Source organism: Lemur catta, chromosome 5 (assembly GCF_020740605.2).
Source record: "Lemur catta isolate mLemCat1 chromosome 5, mLemCat1.pri, whole genome shotgun sequence".
Classification (NCBI taxonomy): Eukaryota; Metazoa; Chordata; class Mammalia; order Primates; family Lemuridae; genus Lemur; species Lemur catta.
Window position 1 is genome coordinate 97,029,904 of NC_059132.1, and position 19,168 is coordinate 97,049,071.

The 19,168-nt window shown below is 38.8% G+C and overlaps 1 protein-coding gene and 1 long non-coding RNA gene across 4 annotated transcripts in view; one reads left to right on the forward strand and one right to left on the reverse strand.

Moving 5' to 3' along the window:
* The window catches only part of LOC123638593, a 36,902-nt gene that overhangs the window by 12,830 nt on the left and 4,904 nt on the right, over window positions 1-19,168 (forward strand). For 2 of the 3 annotated variants that reach the window (XR_006735408.1, XR_006735406.1), the window contains exon 2: window positions 10,869-10,952. This is a non-coding gene — a long non-coding RNA (uncharacterized LOC123638593). Of the gene's footprint in view, window positions 1-10,868; window positions 10,953-15,697; window positions 15,725-19,168 lie in introns of those variants that run through there. The other variant, XR_006735407.1, reaches the window with a different exon arrangement.
* Window positions 1-19,168, reverse strand: part of SPATA5 (spermatogenesis associated 5) — a 236,264-nt gene that overhangs the window by 5,212 nt on the left and 211,884 nt on the right. The window lies entirely within an intron of this gene.

The window sequence follows — 19,168 nt, forward strand, 5'->3', positions numbered from 1 at the left end:
GAGTGGGTACCAAGTTGATGGAAGAAAAAACAAAACTTTAAAGGATTAGTAAAACCAGCATATCACATGTTCTGGTGCAAAAAGAGTTCTTTTGAAAATAAGAATGTGATAATTAATAAGCACAGTAAAAGCCTGTGAAATGCCCAGCATGGTAAACTGGCTATTCAATGGTTCTACTGTGTCCCTGGGGACCTCTAAGAAGGGAGGTGAAGGGACTAAGTGGGGAGAGTCCCCACCTATACCCCATTTGAGGCAGCATTTCTTCCATCTGGACAAGAACTGGAAACAATGGTTACAAGGCCAAAAAGTTTGAAGAATCACTGGAAGAGGCAAAGAGCGTTTCCTGGGGCGGGGAGGGGGGGAGTAGAGTTCTTGCTGTCTCCTACCCACCCCTGTACAATACAAGGAATGTGTCCATTACGTGGCTCTCTCCTCAAGCTGGGGGAATAGAGAAGTTACCACCCCTGGGCCAGTGCCACATATGGCCCCCTTCATAGCTGATATCTGCCTCAGAGAATACAGAGCTTAGCACACAATGGTTAGGAACATTTACTGAGTACCTACCATGTGTGCTAGACAAATACTAATTCCTAAACTAATTAATTTGCTGTGAGACTGATGCTCCCAGGTTCTATACAATGCAGTGATCTTCCTAACGGAGGTATGCGTAAAGTCTGATGGCAATACATCAAACAGAGTGGCCAGATGAACACAAGTAAAGTGGTGGTGAGTGGCAGAGTGGGAGTACTGGTTTGGGTTGAGGAAAGAAGAGGTGACTGAAGGGCTGCCTGGAACCTCTCACAGTTCCTGGGATTTGGTTTAGGTGACCAGACAGATGGTGGGTGGCTTGCACTGCTGGCACATCTGAGAAAGGGAACCAACAGTCTGGTAGCCTTCCTCTCTCAATGCATAGTAATTAAACTGGGAGAAGAAGAAATGACTGTACTCTTCTAATCACTGGAATCTCACTTGGTAGCCAACACAGCAGGGTAGAGAAATGTAGGTAGTGGGAAGTACAGTATCACTGAGGCCTAGAAGGCTGTCTTTGGCATTGAGCTCCCCAGAGTAATTCCTGTTTGCAGATCGACTTTCCTTCCTTCACATCCACATCTATAGATTTTTCCATAACTATAAATTGCTTTTTGTGGTAGCTTCCATGATAGTGACAAAGAGGGCACCAGTGGTGATATATGGTCAGAGAACTAGTGACCACTTGAAAAGTGGATATTTGTGACTTGGAGCCTCCCTTGAGGCTTGAATTTGAGAGAAATTCCCCTACTGTGTAGTACTGGCCTGACTCTTCATAAACATCCAACTGGAAGAACTATAAAATTGTGAGATATAGAAAACTTGGACAGAGTTTTGACCAGAGCACTGAGAAATGTTGGATTAGATAGAGATGACCTATGGAATCTTTGAGAGACAATGAAATTGTTGAGAAACAGCACCTGAATACTGGTTTTCACAATTCATACAAAGATGTGTTCCTCTGTGTAGAGGAAGGAGTGTAGTTGTCTGTACTTCTTAGGGTGGCAGAAGGACTGAATTCAACACTTGCTTCAATAAACATTACCCTGTTTCTTTTTATTCATAAGGGATGCCCCGAAGAACCATTCGATAAGGCAATTCTTTCTGCCACTTTTACTTTCCTATCACATTTAGTTAGTAATATTTACTTAGTTACAACCAGTAACTGAGAGAACTGTAACTAGGACACTATGGGAATTAGTCATTCTTTCATCAGTTAATATCCACTGAATGGCTATTCTGTGCAATAACTATGTGAAGCCAGATGAAGGTCCAGAGATGTCCAAGACATAGCACCTGTCCTCCCATGCTCACAAGCTGGTAGGGGATGCACATAGGTTAACTGCCATGTGTGGCATAGTATTAGAAGTACCATCAGGGAGGCAGATAGAAAGTGCTTTAGTGTGGAGAGAAGGAAGAAATTACTACTTTGTAAACCAAAGTGTGAAGGACAGAACGGAGACATGCATACAGCATGTCTCAGTTAGGAATGGGCATTCTGACTAGAAGGAATAAAGTAAGCCAAGAAACAGCCAAGTAGGAAGAAACAGACCAGGGATTACACTGAACTAGGCTCAGTAGCCAAAATGGAGAATTAAAAAAAAAAGAGAGATAAAATAAAATTTACCATATGAACCCCAAAAAATTATCTCTGGAAAAAAAAACACTAAGAACTAATGTTATTATTATTAAGCTATAAGCCAAATGAGCTATTGCAAGCGCTGTTTCTTGATAATTCAAAGAGGCAGTAGGAACAAGACATGAATATAGAAGGGGTTAATATTTTAAACAAAGTAAATATTAGTGAATACTGTACTAAAAGAGAATAATTCTACCATCAAATATCACTAAAATTAACAATGACAGAGTTTTCAAAGTCACATGGGCCACAATGACAGTGAAAGTCAGTGACAGCTAGTCGGTGACAGTCTTCTCTAAAGCCCTAAACCAAATCCACAAGCAGTGGATGCACAAGCAACTGACAGAGCATAACTCCTAAAGGTTCCTTTTGTTTTTATTTTTTCCTCATCAAAGGGCTTTTTAGTAGAAATTCTAAAAGGAAAAGCATTGACTGGATTGTTGGTTCTTCTGTAACCCAGATAAAAAGGTAGGTCCAGGAATCCGTGTATTCTTAGGACATTCACTTCATCATGGCTGGTTTCTATTTGCTCTGAGAGCCAGTTACTTTGGTATAAGTTCAGAGATATGATATTTCCCCAAAAAAGTGCAGCTTTCCTCTTCACTCTCATGGCCCATGCCAGCATGTCCCTTCAACTGTTGCTTTACAACAGGGATACATTCTGAAAAATGCATCATTAGGCAATTTTGTTGTGTGAACATCACAGAGTGTCCTTACACAAGTCTGGATGGTCTAGCCTATTACACACCTAGGCTATAGGGTATATCCTATGGCTCCTAGGCTATACAACTGTACAGCATGTACTGTACAGAAACTGTAGGCGATTTTAACACAATGGTAAGATATTAGTATCTGTTAAGGGAAGGAAGTATTCCATGATCAAATAAGTTTTGGGCAACACTATACAGGTTGAGTATCTCTTACCTGAAAAGCTTGGGACCAGAGTGTTTCAGATTTTGGAACATTTGTAGTATACTTACCAGTTGCATACCCCTAATCTGAAAATCCACAATCCAAAATCTTCCAATGAGCATTTCTTTTGAGTGTCATGTCAGCACTCAAAAAGCTTTGGATTTTGGAGCATTTTGGATTAGGAATTCTCAACCTGTATATATTGTTTCCCATGGTGCACAATAGAATTTTAAAGATTTTATGAAGCTTAGCAATGATGATCAGTTTTTCTTAAACCCAGTACCATGGTGTGAATGTTTGTGTCTCCCCAAGCACAAACTAGCCTCTGTTGCAATAGTATTAAGAGGTGGGGGGTCTTTGGGAGATGATTAGATTATGAGGGCCCTCCCCTCATCGATGGGATTAGTGCCTTCATAAAAGAGGCCTGAGGGAGCTACTTCACTCCTTCCACTATGTGGGGACACAGTGAGAAGGTATGTCTACAAGATACAGGCTCTTACTAGCCACCAGATCTGCTGGTGCCTTGATCTTGGACTTCCCAGGCTCCAGAACTGTTAGCAATAAATTTGCATTGTTTAGAAATTGCCTAGTCTAAGGTATTTTGTTATAGCAGTCTGAACAGACTAAGACACCCAGTGTTTCCTGTAGAAATCTTCCTTTTCCATTTTTGGCAGAACACCCATAAATGGTGTGCTGGTGATCTCAGCACGCACTCGGAGATGCTGACCCATACCAGACAACTCCTCAAGGCACAAGGGGGCCCTGGCCTATCTCATAGCCTTTGACTTTTCCTCCCCTATTCCAGCAGAGAGAGAAAAAGGAAGGAGACAGAGGACAGAAACACAAGGAACAGTCATATTTAAGGACTGAGCAGAGAGAGAGAGAGAGAGAGAGAGAGAGAGAGGGCTGAGCAGGAGGTGAGAAGCTGAGAGGAGGAGGACCAGTCTGCTCAATGGAGTCAAAGGGCAGCAATGGCGCAGTGTTTTTACTGAGTTATGTTTCATATAATCTACATTTTGTCAGTTACACTTTTTTTTTGGAATGAAGATAAATAACAAAAATGTTTAATACCATGATATATAATATGTTCATCTGAAGCAATGTTTTCAGCCTCCCATACTACTATGAATTTAGTTTTTTCTGTAGAAGTAATATAAATTAAAAATTCTAGCAAGAATATAAACATGCCAGTGTTCTTTTGGAGGGATGATTTCTTATATATAAAAATTTGTTATACAGGAATAGGAACTTCTTTGCTGTGTTGTCACAGAAAAAAACTATACTGGAATTGAGGAAGATTCCAGAAAATTTACAAACAATGCAGTAATATACAGGCTTGTGTTGCTTAACAACAGAGATACATTCTGAAAAATGCATTGTTAGGTGACTCTATCATTGTACGAACATCATGTAGTGTCCTTACACAAACCTAGATGGTGTAGCCTACTACACACCTAGAGTATGGTACAGCCTATTGCTTCTAGGCTACAAACCTGTACAGCATGTTACTGTACTCAATACGGTAGGCAACCGTAACACAATGGTAAGTATCTGTACATCTAAATATTTAATATAACTAAACATAGAAAAGGTACAGTAAAAATATATTATCATCTTATGGAACCACTATTGTACATGTGATCTGTCCTTGACTGAAACTCATTATGCAGCACTTGACTGTATGTTGGTTAAGAGGACTAACATGGAAGCTTTTCTAAAAAATAAAATTGTGCAAATGGTGATTTATTGTCTCTCTTGATGAAAGTAATCTGAGATCAATTAATTGCCAAGGAATTCTCCTTTCTGTGTTAAGCTTTGGAAACGTGAGATCTTTTCAGATAAATTTGCCAACATCTCTCTCTATTTGGGAACAAATACTACAAAAACTGAGAAGAAAAGCCTTCAATTTAAACTAAGACTTTTCTCATTACTATACTATACTTTATACTATAAAGTTTGTCAGAGAACCTAATGAGATAAATGTGTGTGTGTCTGTCTCTCCCCCTCTTTCTCTCTCTCTCCCTCCCCCCAGAGAACGCAGGGACCACGAAGCTTATCACTCTGCTGGCATCACGTTCAGAACCAGATGAAGCTGGTGCTGTGGTGCAGGCCTATAGTTCCAGCTACTCAGGAGGCTGAGGTGGGAGGATCACTTGAGCCCAGGAGCTTGAAACCAGCCTGGGCAACATAGTGAGACTTCGTCTCTCAAAACAAAACAAAAACCAAACAAACAAAAACCAAAACCAGATAAAAGCCTGGGACTTGTTTCAGTGATAGGGGAATTCAGCTGAATTTTTCCCATGAGGCTACAGAAGAACTTTGCTGAGAAGATGTGTAGATGAATAGATGAGTTTGAATCACAGGCTGGAATGTTAAACCAACCCATTTAGAAAGAAAACCCTTGGCCACTTGAGCTTCTTAACTTCTTTGGCAAAAAGGATTTTGGAAGCTTTCCCCTAATCCCTTCACCATCTTGTCCTCTTCTCCCATAGATTGCAGACTGGATCATTTAAATGAATTTTTAGCCAACTACCAGCAAGACTGCTTTTGCCATTAGGCCATAATGCAAAAATGTTTTGGCTGGCTCTCTAAAGCTGAGTATATATTCTTATTCAGTTTTGACTAAAAAATTGATACCTAAGCTTTTAGCATATAAATCTGCTTCACTGCAAAGGTAAAAACATTATCTGTTTGTGGAGATGAGAAAATGAGACAACAGACTAGCATAGTGAGCCCAAGATTTCACTGTCAGAGCTAGACTAAGACATGTTTTTGTTTCAGTGGCCACGACACTAATTTAGGCAGTGTCAACATGTCACAAATTTTCTTTCCATTCATTCAGCAGTAATAATAATAGATCTGACAACCAGATATCTGACAAAAACATAAAACAAGAAGCAGGAACTCTCTATATAAAAGATTTAGCCATATTTGAGATGAATACCTAAGAGGTAGGAAAGGAAAAGATTTTTAACGAAAATGTTTAGAAATTCTCAAAACAAAATCATCGAATAAAATAGTAATTATATTCAAATGTGGGGAAAAAATCAACTTGGCAATGAAAGCATAGGGACATATGAGTATGAAATTTCATGCTATGCTTGCTCTCTGAAAAAGCAGTGCCTTTAGAACAACAATATAGCAATAACTGGATTACGTGAGACAACTGCACTTGTGAGCAGTGTGGGGAAGCAACTCCCCAGGATGAGAAGGCTCTTGACCATTGAACCTTGGGAAATCTAATTACCTCACTTTTAAATGCAAAAGGGCAAAAGAGGCAATTGTGCAGAATTCTGAATGCCATGAAGAATAAGAACAATGTCTTACTTCACTGTGGAAAAAAAATGAAACCTCTTATACATAGCCTATGGTTCTTTCCCCCAATCCACGAGACAAGAGTTTAAACAGGTGGCTCAGCTTAGCAAAAGACATATTGTGAAAATCAAAACCACCACAGTTTCTAAGCAGGCAGTAATAATTTTTAAAAATGATGTGATACAGAGTAACAGTCAAGGCAAAGACTGTTTACCAAAAACTAATCAATAGGAAGGAAAAACTGAAAATGTTAGGTATTATTCTGGATATTCATTCATGCTGTGCTGTAACTCCTCCCTTGTTCTTTTCACTTTCACAGTAGCACTAGCTTCTTTTCCAGTGCACGGACAGATTAGGAACCCAATAATAAATTTAAGCACAGTTACTTCTGTTTCCAGATAAGGCCTGGGTAGTATCAGCACAGTCTTGCTATTGGCTGGAAACAGGTTACAATAATGACAACAGGGAAACGTACACGAGAAGCACTTAGGCTTGGGAAGAAGGGACGCTGCTGCAGGCAGGCGTGTGGAGTAAGGGAACTACACTGCTCCCTTCAACGGGATGCTGAAATTCTAAACCTTCACCATTGAATTCCTAACTACCTCTCAGAGATTATCTGTATTCTCAAAGAAAGGTGGAAGAGTAACAAAGTTCTGAAGGTGGCTTAAACAGTCACATGAAGTCCTGCTTGGTTTCCACCACCTCCCCACCCCCACTCCCGGCAGGCACAAAAAGCATTGGATCTGTGGAGAAAATGAAGCCAGCAACTTCAAATGTGCCAGGACAGGAAAAGTAGCTCTTGATAGATGAGTTCATGTACTTAGTTTAACCAGCACATGGCAGGGCTACTTAAAAGCTCATAGGAAAAGTACAAGTGCATCCTGGAGCTGTCATTTAAGAGTACAAACTAGCATATATCATGCAGCAATTTCTTGCGTGAGTGGGTGAACTGCACAGTTCAGGCTAGAGTATCAGGAGAGACCAAGCTGGAGGAGATGCCGTCATGTCCCTGTCCACGCAGCTGCACACTGAATCCACGCATTGGCAGAGATGCTGCGCCCTGTCAGGCGGCAGCGACCCTGGCTGCTGCTGCTGCTGCTGTTTGGCAGGAAGAAAGCGCGGCTTCTGCTGAGGCCTAAATGTGCTTCTCCGCTCCTTTGTATTTCAAGTGTACTAAATAGCTTTAAAGAATCTACCAAAAGAAACGGGCTGCAGTGCTTTAAAAAGTCTTAGGTATTTTCAAGAAAGTGGTTTTGTTAAAAACATCTTCTGTCTGGAACACCTGTGACCTGTTGAGCTTAATTGGGCTGCAGCTGGCGCTGATTGTGGCGCAGCCGCTGGAGGGCCCGGCGCTGACATTGTGTTCCCGCCGCTCCCCCGCCCCCTCGCCTTTCTTTTCACTTTCACAGCCTCGCGACCTCCGTTCCCTGTGTGTCTGAGGGATTAGGAACCCAGTAGAGAGTGGTGCCCTGCTGTTTGCGAACAGCATGCACTGGAGGTGCTTCAAGGAGGAGGCTACCTGGAAGATTATGTGCTCATGTGGATGCGGAGGGAGGGCCCATTGAGACTCGATGAAAGGTGGCTGAATGGTCAGGCATGAAAGATGTGACTGAAGGGAGCACAGCAGGCTCCTGGCTGCAGAGCGGCAGATGGAAGTCACACTGTCACAGGCACAAACAGGAGGGGTGCCCCAAACTGCCAAGAAAGCATCTCAGAGAGTAAAATGGCGCTTAAGGGAATTCAGAGGGGAAGCAAGCGGCACGTATTATTTCAAGTCCTTTAAAATGCCACTTCACTGAAAAACTTTTAAGTGGTGAGGGGGGAAGTGAGATTTTTGGAAGACAGATTTCAGATTTAAGGAATTACCTAACTATTGCTCTTGGGCTAAATTCCCTTGGATTGTCTGCAAAATAAGCTTCGTGATAATTAGTCTATCTTGGGATTATGTTAAAGTCATACAATCTAGAATGCCATATATAAGAAAAAAATTTCTGTAAAGATACATTCAAAGCCTAATGAGAAGGGAGAAAAACAGTTGGTTGCTTAATTTTGCAGATTTAAAGTAATTTGAGGTCTTTAAAATACATAGCTGAAGTATGTATACATCCAATGTATAACCTTTTATTACTTGCATGGAGAAGCCTATAATAATGTTTGCTTTCTAAAATTTTATTTATTTATTTTCTATTTAATTTATGTTATTTTAGAGATGGGAGTCTCACTATGTTGCCCAGGCTGGTCTTGAACTCCTGGGCTCAAGCAATCTTCCCACCTCAACCTCCCAAGTAGTGTTTGCTTTTTTAAATTTACAAAATCCATTATTCCATAGAGCTCTGGGGCTGAAAAGATCTTGGGTTTTTATTTAATTGTTCCAGCATTTGTATCTGTGGGAATTTAAATGTTTCTAACTTTAGTAGAAGCTTAACAAGATAAAGGGCACATTTTTAGTTTTGAAAAGAACACATCAACTGGTATGGGATGGAGAACAGGAGCCACTGTGGTAGGGAAGGAGAGGGACAAGAGGGCAAACATGCTGGGAGCCTCTATTCATTCATTTACTCAAGAAATCTTTATTGACCACCTACAAGGTAGCAGGCACTGGGGGATACAGCAGTAAAGAAACAAAGTCCTGCTTTCATGGAACAAGGTGTGCAAAGCACTGGCTCATCTATTTAATCTTTAAGGTTCAGTGTAAATGTTTCCACTGGGAAGCTTTCTTAGAGGCAACCTCACTCCTTCCCCATGCCTGCTTCTTTTAGGATCATTTGTTTTATGGTCTCATAGCTGTCTCTACTATTCTGTCATATTACAATTGTCAAGATACAGAGTTATTTGTGTTAAATGTCTATCTCCCTCCCTAGACTAGAAGTTTCATAAAGGCCCCAGAGCCTCAGTCCTGCTCTGCTTCCCAGACATACCAGGTTAGTGTGTCCCTTGACCCACCACCTTTGCAAGTCCAAATAAAGGTTTCCTGCTGAGATCATCTCTGAACAGAGATATAAACTAGTTTTTGCCTTTAAAAACATACATGTAGGTCTTGCTGAGACAACTGCAGCCAGGATAATGGTCTACTATGGACTAAAACAGCAAAAATGTCTCGAGCAAAATGAATCACCCTACATTGAGGTGTGTATCTGTGGGCCCTTGTGGGGCTGATGACCAGGCTATGGCCAGAAAACTGGCAGAGCCCTGGAAGAAGCATGAAACTTTGGGTAAAAGGACCCATGTAACGGGAGAGCTTGAGGTTGCCCCTAGCCAGAGGAGAGGAGGACAGGGGCTGTCCTTGGGCAGGGAAAGCAAGCAACATTCCTGAAGAGCTTCAGGACTCTTCCCTAAGTCTGGAGGGTTTGGTCCTCCCTCCCAGTGTTCTGGAAGCTTAGGAGGCAGAGGCTGGGAGGAGGGTGTGGGCAAGGGTATTCAACTAGTTTTACTGTACTCCATCTTTCCTCATCAACCACCCACTTTTACTGCTGGCCCCTACATCTTGCCCCACTGATACACACATAAATCTGCCTTCTTTGAAACTCTGTAGCTTTACCTGGGTAGTCTAGTTTAGGATTCTGAACTCTCTGAGCACTTGGAGTATCTGGGGGTTAGAGCTCATTACATCTTAATGAGCTTCTTTCATTCCTTTCCTATTTTCCAATCAGCTATAGGCTGGTCAGAGCTGATCAGGAGATTTACTTGGCATCCCTAAAATCATTGTAAAGAGTATGGTGTGGTGGCTATCTATGTTAAATAGGAAAAAAAAAATGACTTAACAATCTGTAGCTAGTTAAGGGGCAACTGAAGATAGCTCCTGGTGAGCAATCAATAAGTACCATTAGCACATGACATGGAGTGAAAAGACAACATAGTTATTTGTATTATACTAATTTTATGAATGTCATTCTTATTGACAATAATATTCTTTTTGAAAGAAGGCTTTCTTTCCCATCTAGCATATAAATAAATAAAAATGGATTTAAATTAAGTGAAAGCACATCATCATCATCAAATAAGATATTCTGAAAATACCCAGTGTATATATTCACCTATCTTCTTTATTTTTATATTTTTAAAGTGGTCTCTGTTTCTTCTGACTGGCAATGCTTATGTTGTTTATAAGCCATTTGTTTACAAGCTCACATTATATTACTTTGTTTTAACTTCAAATAATAATAATGTAAACTTGCCTTCTTTGTTATATGAACTGGACACTATTTGAAGTGGTATCACCAGTTTTGTGTATTTATTGGCCAAATAGTAAAGATTCTTAATTTAGGGTCTGTACTATATCTACATGGATCTAAGAATATCCCTATGTATATATACATGAGTATTTTTATAGAGGAATGTTTGAAGGTATCATCATAGTCTATAATGGACCCATAACCCCAAAAGAGTTAAGAACCACTGTCCTATAGTAACTCTATTTCAAACTTTCTTAAATTGTATGAATGCTTCATAATAATACCTATTTTCCACTTTCCAGATGACTTAGGCCATAATACAATTTGGCTGGAATTATCACAGTTGAGAGTACAGGAAATATAAAATGGAGCTGATCATACTGGAGGTGAGCAGTTTTTACTTTCTTAGACCCTTCTATTGTATCCTAGAAAATTTCAACAGTTGTCCCTTAGTATAAATAAATGCTTAAGTCTTTACTGACATGAAGAGGAACCTAAAGACCTATGTCCTATTTTAATTTATTTGAAAAAAAGCTAGAGTAATAAAGCACGAAGCCTGCAAATTTAAGCACACTAGTTAATGAATGCAAAACTCAAATTCCCCAGATAAGATTAGAATTTACAAGTAGCATGTATCAACTATGTGCAATTTCAGTTAACTCATGAATGAATTTAAATGCATGTAGGTTTTAATGTTTGGTAATAACACTATACATTAGGTATTTAGAAAGTGAGGGATTTGTTTTCTTATCTGCAAAATTGCATGGGCTGTTGTCTTATAAAGAGTGAGATATACTTTGAACTCTATTTCTTACATGTCCACTAAGATGGGAAAAAAAGAAAGGGAAATCTCTGATTTTACTGATTTGAAAGCCAATTGTGAGATCCATTGAAAGCTCACGCTTTTTAATCATAAAAAATTATATATGTGCTATAACTTAAAAGAAATGACAAATACTTGTAAAAGCCACATAGGACAATTATTTTCATTACAGTTACTTTTTGTTCCAGCCAAGGTGAAGAATAAAAATGATTCAAGTTATGAGAGCTTTGACCAAAATATTCATAAATTTTTTCTCTTCTGATCATTAAATTTATTACTTAGTGGACTATCAAACCTAAATATTCTTTCTTAACTACTGTTACCCAAACTCCTTTGCAAGAAATGCTAATGAGAGACTAAGGTTTGTATCAAATTCAGCAGTGAGAAAAGCCAGAAAGTCTCCTAAGGAAAGATTTTAAAATGTCTGCTTGTTAATTAAACTAAAAATTATGAGAAAGGCTACAATAGCAGTCCACAGATATAGAAAGAGTTGTGGCAAAAGAAGGGTGGATGAAAATACTTGATAATTATGTTTTTAAAAAATTTCATTTAAAATGTATAATTATATTATCATTTGGTAAGACTGTTTTGGTATTGGAAATGTAGCAGTTGGTATATTTGAAGAGCTAATGGTAAATTTTTTAAGGACAGATCATTCATCTAGTTTTTAAAATCTAAAGGCACAAAATTGAGTGCATTTGAGTATATGTATTTAGTAAATTTTAGGACTCTATCCATATATGTTACCCCATCATTTTAAACTAAGTGAACTTTCTTCAGATTTCTAACCATCAAAAATGTATCACTGGAAGAGACCAGTAGACATTTCTAACTGAACAGAAATTTTTTCAGAGATGTGAATCAACTGGACACAAGGGGATTATGATACAACAGAAACTATTCTGCAATCTTAGTCAATGTATTCTCTAATATGAATGATAAAATATACACATAAAAACACCCTATAATGTTATAAAGAGGAGAAAACTGAAGCTAGTGCCAAGAATTTACTCTTAAGGCTGTACTTTTTCATTTGGAGATTTAATCACTACATTTTACACAAACTACACCTTGGTAACCAGAATCTCCATTTTTAGCATCCTGGCATCTAACTGGAAATAAACCCAGACCACCTCTGATACATTGTATTCAAGGTATCTTTTGTGTATACTTTACAACTACACTGAAGAATATGAGAGCCAGCAGAAATTCTGAATTATTTCATAGGTCTATCCTACTCTTCGCGACCAACTTTCTTCTATTTGAAATAAACATATCTATCTTCACACACACACACACACACACACACATACACACACACTCACATTCTCATTTGCAGATGCAAGTAAGTTCACAAGACGTGGTATAAGTTTAAGCACTAAAGAGTGAAGTACACTTTGCCATCAGTAGTTCCAGGGCCCAGCCTTTGTGAATCTTTTTAAATTAACTGGGCTGTTAAGATCCCATCACTCTGGCAGCAACCCAGCATAGCTGTCCCTTTAACAAAAGAATTCTGTAATAAAACAAGATTTTACATGCTGAAACAAAATATTTTAAAACGTCTTTCTGCCAGTTGCTCATTTTAGTAATATTTGTGGAATTTAAAACCCCTACATACACACACAAATGTTCCCATGGAAGATTACATTAAGTTTGGGGTTAACCTCGAAATTATTAAATTTTTATATCAATCTTTTAATGAACACTTTTGATTTGTTTTCCTTAAGAAAAAATCAAAGTCCTGAAAAGACTTTAAAGGCCATGTACCTTTAATTTCCATTACAAACACGACCAGGCTAACTTTAATCAAAGGGGCCTCAGGAGTAGTTTTCACACTGTCTTTGTGAATGTCTCTGAGCAAGGTGGACTAGATTCTGCCTCAGCTTCTCTTATTTCTCCAAATATGTGTAATCAGTTGTGACATCTGCTTTATATTAAGGGCTCAATTGCTAGGGTCAGAAATCCAATTTCAATCAAAAAAGGGGAATTTATTATAATGATAATATTGTATCTAACAGAACCTAAGCAAAGGTGTGTGGCTGGGCCTCAACGGACCAACTGGAACCAGGACTGGAACACCTTAAGGATTCTCTCTGCATAACTTTTATCTCTGCTTCTCTTTGTCCTTTGGCTTCACATGACCATGCACAATTCCTATGTTTTATATCTCACATTTATGCAACAGAAAGTCCTCATTTTCTCAGTTCCAATAACCAAAAATCTTGCAGAAAGTCTCTGATTAACCTGGTCTAGTCACTATGATGGGGACCAACTGAATTAGGTCATTTCTTCTGCACCAAATGAAATGTGTGGGTGTGTGTGGTGTCACATTGTGATGACATGGCAACTCTGTGTGTTTTTGGGAGAGGAGGTGAAGGTCCTTGGGAGGGGTGGATAGGTGATTTGAGACAGGCCTATGTTGGTTGGTGGAAGGAAGAAGAAGATGTGAAAAAAAAAGAAAGCTCTCTTATCCTTCTCTCTCTACACATAGTCTATGTTGCTTACACACTGCTTCCTCTCAAGCTCTGTCTTCGCAACACATTGCCTCAGAAATGCACTGTGGAAAAGGGACCACTTTGAAATTTATGCCCAGTGGTGCATGCTTTCAAAAACTAGGGCTCGGCATGTTGCAATGGGGCCGTTTGTTTCTAGTTGCTATTTTCTTAGACCATGCTGTTCATTAGGGGTACAATCAGGGCTGTACAACTGATTTCCAGGCCACAGATATTATCCAAAATAGGATAAAGTTGAAAAGCCTCAAGCAAGGGCCACCAATCAACTTCTTTGAAAATGATTATGGAATCTGTAGGAAAAATTAAGCTATTATTTTTGAATGATGATTCCAGTATGGGTCATGGTAAAATTTAGAAGAAGCTATCTTTGTGTTAAACCCATTCTCCTTTTTGGCAACTGAAGATGTCTAAATGAAAATCAGAAGAGAAAACAAACAACACAACTTGTGTGTGTGTGTGTGTGTGTGTGTGTGTGGCGGGGGGAAGATCATGAATGGCTAACAGAATATAAAGCTGAAATCTGGAGCCGTTCAGTTTGGAAGTGTATGTAAATTTTATTTGGAGACAGTCCTTAAATTGAATTAAAATTGTGCATGTTACTGGAAATGCGTGTTGACAGGGCTTGAGGAGGGGAAGAATGAAGTCTACAGCATTCTAAGTTTGGAGAACTTTGACTTCATTCTACAATTCTGAGTCACTAAAAAATGATTTGAAGTGTCTTTCACAATAGTTCCACCCCACTTTGTTAGCTTGCCCAATTCTTTCTCCCTAGAAAATGGGACAAAAGGGAGATAGAGAAGACTGTAACATTTAGGGAAAGAGAGCTGCTCTTCTTTTTTTTCCCCTTCTCACTTTAATTTCTTTCTTTTTATTTTTTTTACCTATGGAAAATTCAAACACATACAATATCAGAGAAAACAGTATACAGTGAAATCTCATTTACCTGCTACCCAGCTTTAACAATGATCAACTCATGGCCAGTCTTGTTTCATTTATATGCTAATCCTCTTCCCCAACACTGCACTGAAGTTTTTTGAAGCAAATCCCAGAATCATATTTATTAATCCATAAATATTTCAGTATATGTCTCTACAAGAGCACTTTTTAAAAAAAAAAACATAGCCACACCTTAATTCCACATTAAAATAGCAATAATTCCTTAATATTATCAAATAGTGTTAAAACTTTACCAATTAGTCAAATGTATTTCACAGATGGCTTGTTTGAATTGGGATCAAAATAGGAGCAACATATTGCATTCAGTTAATATATTTCATATATAAAGGATTTCTCTCCCTCTTTTACCTTAAAATTTATGTTGAAGAAACTGAATCACATGTTCTATACAGTTTCCTATATTATTTTGCTTACTGCATCCCTGTGGTGTTATTTACCATGTCCCCCTGTCTCTTGTATTTCCTGTAAACTCATAATAAGATCTATAGGCTTAAGCAGATTTTGATTTTTTTGAACAAACACTTCATAGGTGATGCTGAAATGTGTATTATGTCTGATTGTTCCTCTTTTCATGGTTTGGTAGTCACTGATGATTGTCCAGGACTTTTATTTCATTAAGGGTTATAAAATGGTACTATCCTATTTCTATTATTCCTTCTTCATTTATTAGCTGGGATATATTTATAAACGGAAGCCTTCCCACCCCCTCCTGCCACCTTCTTAGATAAATGTTAGCATGCTATTCATACTTTTCTCTGCTTTGTCTTTTTCACTTAACAATTTATCCTAGAGATCACTTCATAGCTATATATAGAGCTATTTCTCATTCCTTCTACAGCTGCAGTTTATTCAACCTACTCCCACGTGATGGACATTTATTTCCAGTCTTTTGTTCCTGTTTAAAGATTTATTTATATGTCAATCAAAGTTTCAAGAGAGTCAAGTAGGACAAAAGTCAAATTCCAACAAAGACGAAAGAACCTGGTAAAAACCTCCTATTCACTGCAGCATGGGTATGATTACAGAATCTTGCTTTTTCAACCACTGCTTGTTCAAAATTTTAGAAAAGGTAAGTCTTAGAAATCATATTTTCTGGCTCCTTTACTTGCCTCTGTTCTTTCCCATTTTTCATATTGCTCTGCTCCAAACAGCCTCCCAAAGCCTCCAGCCTTTATCAGCTCTAGTCACAGCTCTAGCTCCACATTTCCAAATGGCTTCATGCTATAAAACTGACCTGATTTTCTCGTAAGCCTGGCTACTGGCGCTGACTCAGTCTTCTGGTGATCACGACTGCTGCTAATACTCAGTTGTAATGGTAAAGGCAGTAGCAGTGCTAATGGGGCTGGCTGTGGGACTAAGGTCAGCTCAGACACAGCTCCTAACTGTCAGGAGTAACAATCATGGGCTTAGGGAAGTGATAATAGGAAAATCAGGATGATCTTATTTATCCAGATAATTCAAACAATATGGCTCCCTTACATCAACTTTTCATATACATGGTAATGTGCTGGGACTAGCTTCTAATTCTTGTAAGATCACATGCTCACAGGCCATAGACATATATGATGTAGATATGTTATTCTTGGTCCCCAGTTTTTAGTCTTTACCTATCATCTTTCAAACAATGAATCTACTTTCATGTCTTCAAATTTCACTCCTATGCAAATGACTATGAAATATTCATCTTCGGCTCAGGCATCTCTCTGGACACCTACCACCTTAAGTGTCCAACATTAGATATGACATCTTGATCTGAAAACTGCCTGCCTCATTAACCCATTTTCAGTGATATACCACACTCCTAGTCATCCAGGCTTGAATCCACTGGTAATGTGTTCCTTTTTCTTTGCCTCATTACCATTTAATCTCACCAAGTCTCCTGGATTAGATGCTGATTTTTCTGGGGTTATGTGAAAACTTAGAAATGAAATCCTATCCAGATGGGGCTAACTAATGGGTAAAGGATAGGTTTGGAAGGGATTCCATAATGGTTGTACTTTGTCCTTTGCCTCATCCTAGGGATAAAAACATTAGATAAAAACTTTTTTTTTTTTTTTGTTGAGACACAGTCTCACTCTGTTGCCCGGGCTAGAGTGAGTGCCGTGGCGTCAGCCTAGCTCACAGCAACCTCAAACTCCTGGGCTTAAGCGATCCTACTGCCTCAGCCTCCCGAGTAGCTGGGACTACAGACATGTGCCACCATGCCCGGCTAATTTTTTTTCTTTTTTTTGTATATATATTTTTAGTTGGCCAGACAATTTGTTTCTATTTTTAGTAGAGACAGGGTCTCGCTCTCGCTCAGGCTGGTCTCGAACTCCTGACCTCGAGCGATCCACCCGCCTCGGCCTCCCAGAGTGCTAGGATTACAGGCGTGAGCCACCGCGCCCGGCCTAGATAAAAACTTAATGGCATGTTGGTCAAGTGTGAGTATTTGTTAGAAACAAGGAATATATAGAAAAAAAACAAGCCTAGGAGAAAAAAAAGACCCCAAAGGCCAGGAATATATAGAAAAACACAAGCCTAGGAGAAAAAAAGACCCCAAAGGCCTTGATTAACAAATGAAATTGATTAAATAGTCCAGGGGCCCTTTTAGGAGACAGTGCCCAGATGTAAGGGGCTGAAACCATTCCCAGCAGAAACACTGATGGGCTGTGAATGAGGTCTGCCATAAGAAATCATGTCAACCCTCCAGTCTTTGAAAGGCTCTCATGTAGAAGAATTAGAACTGTAGATCTTGGGAGGCTATTGGAAGCAGAACGAGAACCAATACTGTAGAAGACAGGTTTTTCCTCAAAAAAAAAAAAAAAAAAAATATGTATACACACACACATGTATGAGTAATTTATAAGATGGTCAATTATGAAATAGCAATAGAAATAGTGAGCAAATGACCATACAAGAAGGATAATGTAGATGGTATTTATGCACTGGAAAGAAAATTTGTTTATATGGCAGAAAAGAACTTTCAATATGCTACCGCACTGAATCTACCCCTTTCCCTTTACTTGTACCTGTATACTCACTTCTTTCCTTTCCTGTTTCAAAAGATGTGTGCCCCAAAGATCAACCCTCCTATTTATTCACCAGATTTTCTTTTCCCTGAGTCAAGCTTTGCTGCTGTAATCGTTCCCCTACATAATTAACTTCTCCTCCCAGCATAGCAACATGTAATTTCTCATATTAAAAATGTAATCCCTCTCATCTCCTTATCTGCTTTCGACTCCATTAGCAAAACTCCTTGGAAGAGTTGTCTTTATTTGTCATTTTGCATTTACTCTCTTTCCATTCTTGCTTCAGTCCATTCAAATGAGACTCTGACCCACGACCCCACTGAATTGCTCTGTAAAGGTCACTAATCCAACAGTCAATCCTCAGTTCTCAATCCTCTTGCTTTATTAGCAGCATTTGACACCAATCATCCCCTCCCATTTTCTTCAATTGGGCACTGGAACACCCCCATACTCTCTCTTCACTCCAGCTACTCTGGGTCCTGGCTGAAAGCACAGTTGTGTTCAGAGTATCTGTACTTGTTCCCTCTGCCTGGAATGTGCTTCCCCTGGGTAACTGCACAGTTCACTCGCCTCAGGTCTGTACTCAAAGGCCACCTTCTCAGCAAGGTATTTCCCGTCTGGCCATCCTATTAAAAGCTGCAGCCCCTCCCTATAATACCTTTTTTCTTCTTTACTTTAGTTTGTTCCCTCTCTTATTGCCATATATTATATTTTAACTTATCTTGTTGGCCTCTCACAAAAAATACTTTTGTTTGTTTGCTAATATATGCTAGTGCCTAGAACCTTATCTGGCACATAGTACATGGTCAAGAAATATATGAACGAATGAAAAACAACAATGAAGGAAAGGAGGAGAATATATGAAGAGAATAAAATCTGGTATTTTACTTAATGTTAACTAAGTTATGATTTCAGTCTCAACAATTTGGTTTTTGACAAAATGTGCAATTTATTCCTTAGAACAGGTGTTACATTTAACTTTACATTGTAAATACTGCTTAGGCAGATTTAAGACTTACCAAAAACTAAAAAATAACTACCTCAGAAACTTCAGAATGACTGAACTTGTATGCTCATGTTCTAATCTAGGTTCAGACGAGCTACCTGTGACTGCTATTGATTTGAAGTGTGCTCTTGACAGCCTTCCACAAAAATGGAGCTACACTAAATACCTAGTAACCAAATAAAAATAATAGAGATTAGGTAAAGATTACAGCTAAGTGGAATGTTAAATAATGCTCTCAGCTGTGATACTATTTTATATTCCTGATTAGTTGCAAATAATTCCCATAAGTATT